The sequence below is a fragment of the Pongo abelii genome, chromosome 12 (assembly GCF_028885655.2).
Source record: "Pongo abelii isolate AG06213 chromosome 12, NHGRI_mPonAbe1-v2.0_pri, whole genome shotgun sequence".
NCBI classification, from domain to species: Eukaryota; Metazoa; Chordata; class Mammalia; order Primates; family Hominidae; genus Pongo; species Pongo abelii.
In genome coordinates this window covers 73,665,910-73,682,183 of record NC_071997.2, presented here as the reverse complement: position 1 = coordinate 73,682,183, position 16,274 = coordinate 73,665,910, and the positions used below count along the sequence as shown (strand labels likewise).

Below are 16,274 nucleotides of genomic sequence, written 5' to 3'. Positions count from 1 at the left end.
AGGAGCAGAGAGCTCTAGCTCAGCTTCCCTGTGTGCTTGTTGGGTAAGCAGGGGTTTAGTGATAAAGTCATGAACTTAGCATACGTTTTCTGCTCTGTATTGTTCCTTTCTGCAGTGTTGTCTAATTAACAAGGGCATAAGACCCTTCTCTCATCATACCAGGAGATCTGCCACAAATTTCAGCTTAATCAACTTTCACTCACTTGGTGTACATCCAAAGAGTGTGGGGGCTTCAGTAATTGCTCAATTATTAAAGAATTGTTAAATAGGTTTGTGTGGAAATGGAGTTTTCTGAAATACGTTTGTATCATCAGAATCTAAGCTTATGTTCTTGGGTAATTCTGTCTTCTCTTAAGTTTCTGAGTGGCTTTTTCACCCAGTGCTATTTTTATCCAGCATAGAGGAACGAATTCATAAAAGAAATCTCAATTTGTTAAAGCCTGATATTATGCGTATAATGACTGGATTCTACAATGAACTGACTTTTGAATTTTAGTGAGTGGTAAATGAACGGATTGGAAACCGTTGCTTTTAGAAATGGGCTCCTTCTGTTCCTTTATTCTAAATTTCATACTAGAAGGAAAGTTATTTTGCAGGTATAGTCCTTTTGCCTGGAGGTTGATTTTAATTTACTTGAAATGGTAGTTTCTTTTCCCTCTTTCCATTAAAGCTTTCTTTCTATTCAAGTCTAGAGCATTGAAAAACTGTAGCAAGTATTTAGATCCTTTGTGATTTACAGGTTTTATGTATATAGTCAACCTGTAGTCAGCCAGCAAGTATTTCCCTTCCCAGGCATGGAGAAATATTGTCTAAAAGTAAATGAAAACATCAGTGAGGGCTTAATGAATTTCATGAAGCCTTGGGAAAACAACAGACCGCCGATGACTTTCCTCTTCTCTTCTCTTTTGCTTTTTCTTGAATGCAAGAAACCAGATAAAATAGTAGACTTATCAGAGCGTAAATAGAAGATTCTGTTTTGATTAATCATGGTAACAAATTAGAACAGAAAGACTGACACAAAGAGACTAAAAAAAGAAAATAAAAGAATGAAAAAACCCCCCACTTATTTTAACCTTACTCTGCAAACCATCTAGATATGGCACCTGCTCCAGATGTTCACTGTAGGAGTTGGAAGTTGAGAAGTGAACTTCTTCCAGCCCTTTTGTAAAGGAATAGTGGTCTCCCTTTGTTTTCTTGCTGCAAATTTGTGATATGAAAATAACATTCCATATACCTTCAGAGGAGGAAAAGTTCACACTGACCAATTTTATTTGATTTATTATTAGAAAACTAAGGAAGTTCACACTCTTGTTTACATAGAATTAATATTCAATCTTCTGTTGAGAGGTAGTATCATTAGCCGAAAGAACTTGCAATAGAAGGAAGTGGCTTTGAATTTTAGTCCTTTGCTCCTAGTAGCTGTATGACCTGGTAAGATTCTGAATTCTTCTGGCGTTCACTTGTCTCATCTGTGTAACGACAATAATATTTTATGGATCTTTTGGTCCATAGAAACTGGAAAAAGATAAAGCCTTAATAATGTTCCTTCTAGACATGGGTGTAGTCTTTAGGATGGACAAGTACCACTAATATTCTCAGATTTTTATCTAAGAGTCAAGATTTCTCACATGCTATAATAAAATGAGGTTTCATGCTAGACAATGAAACAAGAAAGAAGTGAAAAAATTCCTAATGATAATCCCACTTTGCTTGAAAAAGCAATTCCAAACTGTCAGAAAGACAAAAAAATGGACTTTTTTTTGACATTTGCTAAATTATTATCATTACTGGATTAACTCTGCATGCTGCTGGTTTACTGAGTCAGATACTGCGGTCCATTTGTCTCTTTTTGGCTTCCTGGTAAATAGTATATAGAGTGAAACCTCATTAACTTCTCCAGTTATTACAGCTAAGTTTTGACTATCCAGGGATGGACTTGCAACATTTTTATGTACTAATCTATCAGAATAAGAGTTTAAAATAACTTATTCAACTGCCTATTGTTCCTTTTCATGTTTTTCTACTCATAAAACCTACAACCTACACTTAAATTATTGTTCCAGTTGCTATGACTATATAACAAATTATTCCTAGATTCACTGACAAAAAGAAATTTACTAATTAGGTTAATTGATTCTGTGGGTCACGGATTCAGCCAAGACATGGTGGAGACAACCTGTCTCTGATTTACAGTCTCTGGGTCCTCACCTGGAATCTTGAAAGCTGGAGACTGTAGTCATTTGAAGTTTTCTCAGTGACATTCCTGGAAGTCAATGCTGACTGTAGGCTGAAACTTAACTGGGACAGTTGACCAGAAGAACTATGTTTGACCTCTCCATGTAGTCTGGGTTTCCTCATAACATGATGAGAGAGAGGTAGGCAGAAGCTGTATTTTTTTTGACTTCAGCAGTCACATAACATCACTTCCACCCACTCAATTATTCTGAGCCTACCCAAATTCAAGGCAATTCATGGGGAATGAGGAGGTTCCAAAAGAACATGTAGGACTTCAAATATCACTGTAGTCATTTATGGAAATTGCAGTCTACTACAATTACCTTCCCCTCAACATTGAGATGTTGTAAAATATATACAGCTAAGTAAATATCCACAGCAAAAAAAATAACTACTATTAAGTGGATGCCTTGCTTCTAATCATGAGGGAAGGCTATTTCTCTTGGGGAGAAAGGAAGAGGAAATAGTTTTAAGCAGAAAGTCATCTGTAACAATTTAACTAGATGACTTGTGATTTCTAAAATAATAAATTATTTCCCAATTAAATACAAATACCAAATCCACATTGGAAAATCACATTTAAATGTTTTTAGTTGGATTGTTCTTCTAGATTATCCAGGATCTCAGCACTACTTCATTGGACTGGATATTCTAGTTGGTTATTTCTCTTCTTCTAGTTCCCCAGGATTAAAGATGGTAGTGGTAATGGTGTTTTCAAAGGAAAAAAATGTGATGGACATATTCCACCTTTAGTAAGACTTCTAATCATCTACTAATGCTTGAGAGTGTTCATTGAGATCAGAAATAATCTTTGGGTCATTAACTCATTCATTTATTCCTTCATTCAACATACATTTGTTCAATAACTACTTTAAAAGCATGCTGATTGTTATTTGCTCTGTCAATCACAAATATTAATAATAAGCAGTGTCTGCTTTCAACAGAAATATTAGCTGTCATTTACTGAGCTTAGTATATGTCTGGCATTGTGCTAGCACTTCACATATAGTGTTATTCAACCTTATAGCATGAATTAAGGCAGACATTATTATCACCCATTTTACAGTTGGGCAAACAATTTAGGGAGGCTGATTTCTTGCCTAAGTTTGTACAGCTAGTTGGGAAAACATGTTGACATCACTCTTTGCTTTGTTCGTCTGAAAAGCCTATTTTTCCTACAAGTCTAAACTGCTTCTTCTAAGAATTAGTCTTAGTAAGAGGAGGAGGGAGATAGCTACATTTATAAATAATTGTTATAATATAGGTGGAATTTGATAAGTATCATTCAAAAAGCTATGTGAGTTTGGAGAGCCTGCTTCTTTGCTGAATAATTAGGGGAGAGCATCATTTAAGTGATGGCATTTGAACTAGAACTTGAGGAACTAGTAGGATTTTAATATGTGGAGATGGGGATAAAAGAGGTAATGTAGATGTTGGAAAAGTGTAAGTGGGTTAGGAAGAACATGGAGACATTTGGGAAATAGCAAATCATACACCTTAGCGTAATCTATGTGGGAGGATTGATGGGTTAGATGGCTGGTTGAGTCCTTATCACAAAAGATCATATATGGCAGCTAGTGGGAGTTTAGCAAGTAATGATGAGCAGTTGCAGGTGGTTGAGTAGGAGATTGACATAGGGTAGGGCAACAGGAAGAGAAATCCAGCTGGGTTACCCAGGATGGACTGGAAGGGTTTGGTGACAGTGACGCTAGGAGGTTTGCAATAATCTGGAAAATGATGACGCGGGTAGAGGGGGATTGGTGATGGGAGCTATAAAGAGAGAGAGTGAAATGTGTTGACATTTCTATAAAAAGTTAACTGCAAGTCTGGAGCAAAAAGAAGAGCCATTTGTTATATCTATATCTATGTTTCCCACCAACTGACCAGTTGTTCAATTAAAGTACATTTGCCTCTTCCCTCGAATTATCTTTTTTTACTTTATTAAGTCATACTCTCCGGGGGCCCTACCAAGCACCTGCATCTAATTTGGAAATGGGTTGTCATGGCTCCTGTTGCGACTGTTCTGCATTTGGAAGTTCATTTTCTATTCCGTTTATTTCGATTAAATGCTTTGCTATTAGACTTCTTGCAAGTCATACCCCCGGAATATGAAGTCAGAAAATAACGTGAGTAGCCCTGAAAGTGCTGAATTGCTGGTCAGTGTTGTGAGGAGCAAGAGGCATAAAAGGATAACAGTGCATGTTGCAAGTAATTTTGTAGAAGAGGTTTATTCCATTTTTGCCCCTGAGATAGTTCAGATTTTCTAAAAAAAAAAAAAAAAAATGATAAAAGAAAAGAAACGGTGTGCTTGGTTCATTCTGTTAACATTTCCCTGTCCCTGTGCCCCTCAAGGTAGGTCTGTGCACATGGAGAGGTTAATATTAATATTGCCTTTTTACAGCTAAATTATCTGGCTCTAGAACCATTCACAGATTCTATTAAAGACCCCTATGGAGGATTGCTTCTTCAAATAGGCATTTTAATTCACCCGGGTACAATAAGGTGTTACCTTCCTTTCATTAATAAAATGGGAACTCATAAAGAAAACCAGATTATCTTGAATTTATGATCAAGTAATTTTGTTTCTCTTAGCCTGGATAATAATTGTGAAACATCATTTCCCCCCTTCTTTCCTTTTCCCTTCATATACTTCGACATTCTTAATTTCTCATGTTTATTTATCTTTTTTATTTTAATTTGACAGGGAAAGCTATCTAGGACCCCAGGAGGCAAACGCTGTGACTCAAGAATTGGTCTTTTCCATCTTCAATTTAATGAAATAATAAGCCAATAATTGATTTATATTTATATTTACATTTTCCTTGCAAATTCTGGGATTTTTGTCACCTTTATTGTAATTCCATAAGTAGTCACTAAATTACTTCCAATGACCTCTATTTTTCCCTTACCTACCCAGTGACTGAAGTCCTTTATTTTTGTCTAGGGGCTTTGTTCTTCTCTTTAATTTCTCCTGGCATTTTTCCTTACCTTAAATTTTAGTTTTCATTTCAAAATGTTATTGAATTTTTTTTTTTTTTTTTTTTGCCTAAAACTCTGTACCTTTATTAACAGATAATTTGCTTAAAACAATTTGGCTTTGTGTCTTTCTCCTTTCTCACAATCTCATCTCAAGTGTTCTAATGAGGACTGGATTCTGGTCATATTAACAATTTAGGACACAACTTGGAATTGGAAAGTAAACTAGCTGGGCTTCTGAGCATTTTGGGTGCACTCACAAAACCTTTTTATCCAAATCAAGATGTTCATGGGCCTTCCTTCATTCAGACACTTGTTGCTTTCTCCATTCTTATTAAGAAACCTTTATTATCTGGTAATAACTTAAAGAAGATTAGATATAGCTTATTAGAAGGAGGATTGAGGAAAGAAGGATCTGTTGGATTTAGGCAAATTGCATAAGAAATGATAGCTGATAGCCTGATATTTGAGGAAAATATTAAGCACTGAAAAATTTGTAACTGCATTAATATTGGCAAATGTGATCTCTGGGGCACCCACTATGTGTCAGGTACTTTTCCATATATCATCTAAGTATCAGTGTTTCCATTTTATAGATGAGCAAATTCAGGCTGAGATGTAAATTGTCAAAACTGCCACAGCCAGTAAGTGGCACTAGCAGAGTTATCCAGTAGTCTGTCTGACTCCTGAAATTGTGATGTTGTTCTGTTTCTCCCTACTACCTCAGTGTGCTGCAGTGGGTGCCTGCCCATGAGCACTCATCTTTGAAGAGAAAACTCAATTCAATTCTGTGGCTTCTCCTTGAGGAAGCAAAAAAACAAGGTGTCTTGAAAGAATTTCATTGAAATGAAAGTGTATATTTTTGGTTGTTAGGAAATGAACTCTTAAGCTATTTGAAAAGTTAATTATGTGGAACACCCGAGTTCACAATAAAACAAGATTATTTTAAAATAATCCTGACATCAGAATATCTGGAAATTTGATCCCTGGATTGGATTTTCCTTAAAAAAAAAGTTCACCATGAGATATCAACATTCATTCATTTATTCACTCACTTTGGTTAACAAACAATGAGTGACTATTGGGCACACAGAAACATTGTTATGACTCTTGAGAATTTGACCTGATAAGAAAACAAAACTAAACAGAAAATACAAAAAGCATGAAAAGTGAATTTCTGTTATTTAAATAAATGCTGAAATAGTCCTCCTCTTCCTCCACCTCATTCTTCATGTTGCCACTGGAGTTTTTTTTTTCTAAATCCGTAATATGATGGCATTACTTCCTGGTTTCAAACCTCTGACTACCATCATTGCCTATTAAATGTCACTTGGCCCTTCAGAACCTGTTGATATCCTGCTTTTTCTGTCTCAGCTGAGGCTGCATCCTAAACTGCTCACTCTTACGCCCCAACTGGCAGGCACTCTCACATCTCCTTGCCTGCCCTCTTGCTACTTCCTCCTGGGGCACATCCTGCGTTCTCTCATTCTCTGTTCATCCTTCAGGATCCAACTCAAATGGCCTGATTGGAAACTGCAAATAAACTAGTGTCTTACAGTTTAGCATGCACAAGAATAGAGAGGCAGCAGCCAGCAGGCTCAGAACATGGGATGGCTCCATATTGTTGGAGGGCCTGTAGGTGTGATAATTTCACTCTCCCATGTGTATATTTGGGGAGCCTTTGGAGGTATGGTTTTTACCCCAGGGGATAAGATTGGACTGAGAAAGACTAATTAGGAAATGCTGGAACAGTTCAAGGCAGAGACAAAGGCCTGTCTAAGGCTGTGCTGCAGGGATGCTCATGGTCTTGTTCAGACTCCTGCAGCTATATCAGAACTGTCTGGCTGAGCTTGCTCCTTAAAGTCTCATTACAAATTTTTTGGACACTGACTGTCTTCTTGGATCTCCTATAATCTGATTTTAGCTCTTACACATTCTTCCTTGTTCTCTCAGCTCAGGCCATCCTGACCTCCTTGCTGTTCTTTGAACCTTTAAGAAAATCCCACTGTGGGAGCTCTGCCCTTTCTGCTCCCTCTGCCTAAACACAGTCCCCACCAGTCTCTGCTCGGGGAGTGTCTCCCTACTGACCCCATTTCAATTAGCACCCCTCTCAGCCACATTCTCACTTTTTATCCTGCTTTATCTCCTTTTTGGTACTCACAGCCATCTCCTATTGTGTGTATATGTTTTTACTGCCCTGTTTTCCCCATTCAGAATGTAGATTCTGTAAGATTAAACAGCAGTTTTGTTCTCTGCTATATTACAGCACCGAGAACTATGCCTGGCATAGAGTAGGTGCTCAAAAATATATATTTAATCATTTAGTAAATTAATAAATAAGTGAGCATCACAAATCCCCCTGATTCCTCCACTAATCGTTCTACCATCACAAGAACTAATGGGCAGCCTTTATGCCAGTATTTTCCAAACCTCTTCACCTCAGGACATAGAAAATATGATAATATTTGCCTGGTATCACTGTATACTAGCAGGGTTTTAAAGATGGCTATCTGGTGCTTAGTGAACAAAAAGGAATTACGTTTTTAAATTCAATTACGGTAAGAAAAATGAAATCAAATATTGGATAAAATGTTAAATATTGAATTTTCATAAAAGTTCCAAATGAAAATTTTGTAATTTTACAAAATTTTATAACCACCACTGCCTTATGGCACAGCTGTAACCTGTTTGCCACATACCAGCGGGTGTTGGCTCCCTGTTGCCTTTTTCCATTCTGTCTGGATTTCGGATTTTGCCTTTGGGGCAGGCCTTGCCGACAGCACAATGTCCCTTGCTGCATCCCACACCTTCCTTGTGAGCTGGCCTGTTCCATCAGGGCAGTTAGCTGGACGGTGGCCCGTGCTATGATAATAAGGATGCCGAATGTGAATTGTCTGCCTTCACCAGCATGACAAAATAGTAAGTAAGTAATGTTTGCGAAAGTTTGGCGTGTTGGAGGCCTCCTTGCTTAACCGCAGCTGAGCAGCACCATCTGCTTGGGAACAGCCAATTTGTTGTTTGTTTTACACTGAGTTTATTAAAGTTACCCAAGGGAGAGTAGGAGGGGCCTTATTTGGAAGCTTGTTTCCTTGAAAACCCGCATGATTTAGTGGAAAGAATACTACAAAAGTCCTCCTAAGACCCAGGTTCTAGTCTTACCCATGGTCTGAGCTGTACAGTCTTGTAAATTGTGGACTCCTCTGAGCTTTGGTGACCTCAGATGCAAAATGAGAATAATGCCTTTCCTTTCTATGTCTCAGAGCTGTTGTAAGAATCACATCAAATCTTATAATGGCAAACTATAAGGGCTCTGATGAGTAAAATTAGATTTCCCATTGTAGACCATCCCATTGAGATTGTTGCCAGGGTAATTCCTGTCCGTGTGAGTGCATACCAAGAGTCGGTCCCTAAAAGCATGGGTCCAGGCTTTCTTATCTGGAAGCTTCAAAAGCCACTATGCCTCTTATCCATTACAAATGAAAAGACTCATGAGTAAAATGCATGTTCCTATTTTAAACCTGACAACTTGTTAAGTTATATACAGTATTCCTAAAATGAACTCATTGGCATCAAGACTTGTCTACAAGTGTTGAAATGAGGATATAGCTTTACATAGATTAACAAAGTCTTATTAAAAGGTTACCAATTCTGTATTCAGACTACTTGTACATGTTTCTCTTTTCTTCTAAGGATTCAGAATATTTAATTCAAATCATTTATTCTCTTGCTGTAAACTCCAGACACAAGTCGGAACTTACTTTGTTACTTTCTCTTCTCAAACACTCTGATATTTTCCAGAAGTGATTCAGTTTAATTCAGTGAAATGATCTTTAGTTCAATTCTCAAAGGCAAGGGATGGTGTTCTAGTTAATAAACACTCATGAGAGGCTTTGCTGTAATTCTTGAATATCCTTATTTTTTTAATATTAGGGAGCATCAAAGGCATTAAAATTATACTATCTTTTCCAAGCACTGTATTGTTAATTAGTCGTTTTTATCATTTTGATCAGCTTGTTGAGAAGTTGTTTCCACTGGTTGCTACTTTTTTTTTTAATGTTTTAGCATCTCTGTGTGCTTCGACATTTTTCCTTGTTTTTATCTCAATGAAACCTCCCTTTCTTGTATCTACTGCACATGCATTGAGAGGAAAAGACGTGTTTTTAAAAATTGTCTTAAATTGCTCACATTTTTTAAAACACATATTTTCAATTTTGTGTTTTGAGTCTCAGGTGAAGAGTGTAAGAGAGACTGTAGAAAACATTACTTTTGGAGAAAGCTCCTATTTTGGTTCCACAGATTGAAAATCAGATTTTTCCTAGGATTTTGTAACATATGGAAATTGACATCCCCTGAAATTTGGAGACACCAAAATAGAAAGTAAGGCCAGATTTATTTTCACTTTTAGTAATCTGGCTCTATTACCTTGAATAAACTAGCCTTTAGAGAATTACTTAAACTCATTGTAGAAAATATGGAATATTTAGAAATATATAAATAAGAAAATAGAATATGAGACATTCTATACCCAGATATAATTACTATTGATGTTTTAATATATTTATTTCTGTATTTTATTAGTATGCCTGTAATCTATATATTTTTTATAAAACAGGCACTGATCAGTTTAGAGTCTTGCATTTTGCTTTTTCTCTTGCCATCACATTATGAGCATTTGTAGAATGAATAAACTAAATAAAAGCCATTAAATATTCAATAGTACATTAAAAGGCTGTATATTATTCTTTATATGGACATGATATAATTAATTTTACTGCTCCATTATCATTAGGTAGGGACAAATTTTTTACTATTATTAATAACCCATAACAGAACATTTCTACACACAAATTGTTTTTATTTCTAATTGTTTTCTTGCAACCATCAAAGACTTTTTGTGTTTCTCCTATCAATTTGGATCTTTTTCTATATCAAAGATATTAACTTTAATTGAGACAACTTTTCACTCATTAGTTAGAATGTTAGAAACATTAGTTTCATTTAGTTAGAAACATTAAATAGAATATTTTTCAAAATTTTCTTAGCTAGTCCTTATTCAATAAATGGAGTTTCTCCTCTGGGCTAGGGATACTAGGCAAGATAGACATGCTCTCTGCCCTCACCAGGTACACACCACAAGACTCAGGAGAGTCTTATATTTCTTCAATGGAACTCTAAAATCGCTTTGACGGTGTAAGAAAAAATGCAAAGATTTTAATTGTAATAGCAGTAAACCCATGAAATGGAGAAGAATTGACATTCTTACAAAATTTGTTCTATGTCTGAGACATAAAAGGTCTATTTATGTGTTCTTTTATGATTTTTCAGTGAAGAGCTGTAGTATTCATTTGTTCCTACATGTTTTAATGTTTTTAATTACAATTCTTTTTAGGTATATTTTTTCATTGCATGTTGAGAAATATCTTCCCCCCCCATTCTGTTACTGTAGATATAGAAGAAAATTATTCATTTTTGTATATTTAGTTTATGTTTGGCCATTTTCTAGAGTTCTGTTTTTAGTTCCTCTATGAGACAGATAGACATAGTTTTGAAGTACGGCTTTGGCACTACCAGTTCTGTGGAGATGGGCAAATTACACAAGTCTTGGTCTGTTTCTCAACTGAGCGTGAGGACAATACACTAACCTTAGGAGTTATTAAGATTTAATGAGCTACATATTAAATAGCTTAGCACAGTCCCTGGCACATAGTACTCATTTGATAAATGGTAGATCATTATTGCCATTTTCTTAAATTCTTTAAATCATTTACTTCTTTATTTCAATTTAGCCTAATGTCTTCCACTACAATCAACAGTTTTTCCTTTATAAACTTAAATACTACACCATTCAAAGAATAAATTTTATTGTTGGCATTACTGTTGTTATTATAACTACATGGCAGATTTTACCTATTATATTATGATTCTTTTGTTCCATTTAATTTTTAAATTCTATTTCTTCAGTGTCTGATATTATGGTTGTGATGCCTGCTTTGTTTTTGTTGTGATTGTGTGATACTCCTTTTTAATCTCTTTGTCCTTTTGTGTTAGCTATGTTTCTATTAGCAGCATACATTCAAAATAATTTGCCCCAAACTTAAATCTTTTGTTTGCTTTTAAAAATAGTTCTATAGATTCACATTTATGTCATCGTTGATGTATTTGATATTACAGTAGTGCCCACTTATCCGCAGGGCATACGTTCCGAGACCTCCAGTGGATGCCTGAAACTGCAGATAGTACCAAACCCTGTACATACTATGCTTTTTTGATTTAACTCATAGAAATGGCCTCTAAGTGACTAATGGGTGGTAGTCTATATAGTGTGAATGTGCTGGACAAAGGGATGATTCAAGTTCTGAGAGGGATGGAGTCAGACAGCACAGGTTTCATCATGCTCTTCAGAATGATGTACAATTTAGAACTTATGAATTGTTTATTTCTGAACGGCAGTCATGGATAACTGAAACTATGGAAAGCAACACTTCGGATAAGCGAGAACTATTGTATCTCTCACATTTGTTTAAAATGTTTCATACCTCCTGGTTTTGTTTGTCTTTTCTGTTGTTTTATGGATTTTTTCCTTCCTTTCTCCCCCTTTTTTTGTTCCTTCTTTCCTGTCGTCTTCTTCCCCTCCCCCACAGTTATTTATAAAGTATGCATTTGTTTTTAACACTAACAACTACCTTTACATTAAAATAACACTTCTTAAGCCTATATTTCACTAATTACCAACATGGAGAAAAAGCTGCTTTTGATTAGCCACTTTGTAGGATTGGAAATTACCTCTTTTTACTACTTTTTAAAAAAACGTACTTCTCAGTTTGTGTTAATATAATCTGGGGTGTTACAGCCAGATAATAAAAGTTAAATAATGATTTTTTAAGTATTAGGCTCCTTCTTTTGCAAGAGCCATTATATAAAATTTTAATTCATATTCATAATAATATTTTAACACCTTAGACACACCATCATTGATATTATATTTTATTTACCATCATTTATATTATAACAATACTTTGTCCTTTTCATTTGTAAAAATTTTGAGTATTCTCTGTTAACTTAAATATACCTTTGAGTAATTTTATTTTTAGAAAAGGGTATATGGATAATATGCTTTCTGAGCTTTCGTGTATCAGATACTATCTTTGTATTGCTTTTATAAATATCCCACAATTGTTTGCATATAGAATTCTCAAATTACTTCCACAAAATTGTTTAGCTATTATTTCATTATCACCCAGCATTGAATGCAGTTCAACAGAAGTATAAGACCAGCTTAAATTTTTACTTTGTTGTAAGTAGCCCATATTTCTTTTCGTTACAAATAGGATATTATTATGTTTTTACTTTCCTGCCACCCTTTTAAATGATTGTCCTTAGGTTGGCTTTCCATTCTCTGTTTCGTGTCTGCATTTGTCTTGTGACTCACAGTTTTTGTTGTTGTCCTTCATCTGTACCCTCTGCATGTGCACCTAGTATTGGCTTTTATCTCACTGACCATATGTTTTCAGCACAATCTATGCATTAATTCTTTAATGCAGATTCATTTACAACAATAAAATTCTAGATCCCTCTCAAGCTTTTCTTAATTCTTTCAATTTCTTTATCACCTACACATACATCTCAACTCTTTTCAAACCAGTCTGTTTCCTGATAATTTTTATCATTCATCTCTTGCTTTTGAGGACAAGTTTTCTTAAATTTCATCAAGAACACTGAGATGATGCTTTCCTCTCTCCCTTTAGGTAAGTAAACCGAGAACAAAAGTACTCTGTTTTTATGTTGGAGAATCTCATGATAAACTGTTGTCATCTTTATTTGCTTATCTAAGAATGAGGTGTGTTTTATTCACGTCAGGCTTTGTCAATATACCATACTGGGTCAGTAGATTCTGTCTGGCACACCTTAATGTTTTCCTCGTTATTAGAATCTTCTATTTAAATCTTAAGCTGATGGCCAGATATCCAGTGGCAGGCAGTCATCTATCTAGTAACGTTCTTTTGAACTGGAGAGGGATTTTCTAATCTATTTTGGTCATCTCACTTTGAACAGTTTGGATTTTCTCATTCCAGAACTAATAACATAAAATCCGTGATGTCCAAACAGTCTCCCTTCCAAGGCTCTTATTGATTCAGACATTTCTATCTCAGATTCAGTATGTCACTACCCATCCCACCCATACGTGTGGTGCCTTTCTAAAATTATAACCTATGAAAGAGCATATAACAGTAGGTGTTGATAAGGGTTGAGAATGGGGTGGTGCAACGATAATGGATTAGCTCTGGTTATTAATATAGCAGCTTCTACTCAGTTCCTGGTTCTGTGGTCAGCAGGGCTACCATGTTGCTGGGAAGGGGTACAGAGTAGAGGTGAGTGGGAATCTCCAACTTTCTTTTTTCCCTAACCTGCCTGTCTTGTCTCAGGTCTTTATTCATTCTTTGATTACATGCTACTTCTCCTGGAGGAGGTCTGATTATCTATTAATTTATCTAGTTTCCATTACTGTTGCAACTTACCTGTGTTCCCCCTGTGTTTCAAGAGTGTGAAGAGAAGGGTGAATCAGATGCCCCTGAGTAACCCCTATAATAATACAGAAGCATGGTATAATTCATAAAGAGAAGCACCTCACAGGCTGAAGATAAAACGGTGAGCAGGGAGTACATCTTCAGTAGAAAGCAGTTAACAGAGGATCAAACCCAAGCCTTCTCTGAGATCCAAGGGTGGGGGCTTCACCATCATTCGTATGAGAATATTAGACACAATTATTGTGTTCATATTAGAGAATCTATAGAACTTATCATGCATAATGAATAAAAGAAATGTATAAGGGGAATTGTCAGGGAGCATTAAGAAGCCGAGGATCTGGGAGTTTGGGTCGGCTGATGATACTTAGAAGATCTTTGCAATTCCGTTTATTAACCTGCTTATTCCCTAAATCAAATAATCTGTTCATTGAGGTCTCAGCTGTGTGTTGAGAATAACATCTCAGGAAAACTGTCTTTAGACTCTCCAGTTTTGAGCATCCCGAGGGAGCCATTTTTAAAGATATCTCTCATTCATGCATGCAGCTTTTGAATTCACATGCTTCTTCCTGTTCAGAATAGAGCAGCTGCTTCTGCAACTGCAGGAGACTTTCCTACCTAGAGTGAGGTCTGTCACTGTCATTTTATGGCAGACTGAATCTAATGTTGGTTGTTAGTTTCTGAAATAATTAAATATTGCCTGCTGTTGTACATCTTCAATCTAGGGCTCCTTGTCAAAGCATAATTGGGGCCACTACTCTGAGACTCTTGCACTTCACTCCTTGGACTCCCTATTTGGTAGAAATCTAAAGGCACCTTAGTGTCTTCCAAGCTGGAGATGGGCCACACTTAAGTGGTGGAAAACATGGAGTTAAATCCTGAACCAGGAGGAAGATTTGGGAAGTAGTATATAGGTAAGAGTTGGTAACCAGAACCAAAGAGTCAAGGGTTATTTCACTGCCAGTGTACCTGTCCTGCTCTACACAAGTGGCTCCCTGGACCTCAGAGGCTGAAGATCAAAGAACTGAAGGACACTAAGTTGATGGGCACTAAGAGCTAGAAGGACTGCTCAGTAGTCACCCAGAGAGCTGGATGGATGGCTATGGAGACTCATAAATGAAATCTGGAGAAGATAGGCAGTGTCTGACTATGACAGACCACTAAAATCTATGGTAAATAAAACTTATGGATGAATCGTTTTGAAAATTCTGTATTTGACAGAAGCACTTGCTTTGCAGTCAGTAAGCTGATGATTAAAATAAGGTCTTTGTTCAGTAAGAGTGCTAGCTGAACACTTTATAGTTCCAAATGCCCTCCTATTTATTCTGAATTAGCTTGTTCACACTTTAATGGATAAAAATTTCCATTTTAGGTTTTTATATATGATTATGCATTGCAGTTAAAGCCTCTTTTTGGGAAAGGTTTTACAATGTGATTTTATTTGTTTGCTAGTAAAATTTATTACCGTAATACTTTTACCATCCTCATTTAATCTTCAGACTTCTCTTTAAAAAAAGTCAATTCACCATTATGTTAGCTTCTCACATGAGGTGAGGGGGGTTCTAGTTTCACAGTGTGTACATTCTTATTGGCTTTGTCTTGAATATTTTATTCAGAGGACAGTGAAGTCAGTTTTTACAGGAATAAATCATTTAACCATATTAAGATTTGAAAGGGTTATAAATGGTTTATTTTCAGCCATTATTGTGAAAAGAGGGAAAGGGGGGAAACACTCCACACTAACACTTAAACGTGTCAATTTTCAAAATAGTGCTGAGGAAAAGCTTCCCCTTTTTTTTCTTTTGAAACAACAGAATTGGGTGAAGAAGTTATATCTGGTTTATTTCCTCTTGAGCTGTTCTCTCCTAGTTATTTTAAATATGAATATACATTTCTGAAACAATAATTGTTATTTCTAGGGAGTATACTAAGAAATAAATACTCCTTGCATATGTATAAGAAGTCTAAAAAATACTTCTTTTATATATATATTTTACATATAAATTTCTCTGAATTTATTTATTTTAAAGTTTAAATTATTTTCATGGATTCCAGAAATAAAGCTTATAGTTCATTTCTAGTTTTTATAGCACCTTATATTAAGACCCATTTAGTTTTTAGTATTTTTGTCCATGGATGTATCTTCATTCACATATGTATGTGAATTTCTTTGTTTTAACACTCAGAACATGACAATTTAAACCCTGTGTTGTCATGGAACTTTATATGGGTCGAATGTTTCCCACAGGACTAAACTGCTCCGAGGACTGCCACACAATGAGATAAAGACAATCTAGCAAAAATGGGTCTGCCAGGAATTCGAGGCCAGCCTGGGCAACGTAGTAAGATCCTGTATATACAAAAAAAATTTTTTTTAAATGTGTTCATTACCATTGATTCTGGTCATTGATTTTGCAGGACAACTCAATTTAAATTTTCAATGGTTTACATTTTTTTTCTGAAGTAATTGATCAATCTGTTTATATCATAGAGTTGGTCTTGAAGAGAGAAGGAATAGTAGGTAATTTAACTAATGCTTAG

General features: G+C 35.7%; 1 long non-coding RNA gene across 3 annotated transcripts in view; it reads left to right on the top strand.

Annotated features, from left to right (window-relative positions):
* The window catches only part of LOC134759704 (uncharacterized), a 515,755-nt gene that overhangs the window by 282,226 nt on the left and 217,255 nt on the right, over window positions 1-16,274 (top strand). The gene's annotated exons all lie outside the window — the stretch shown is intronic.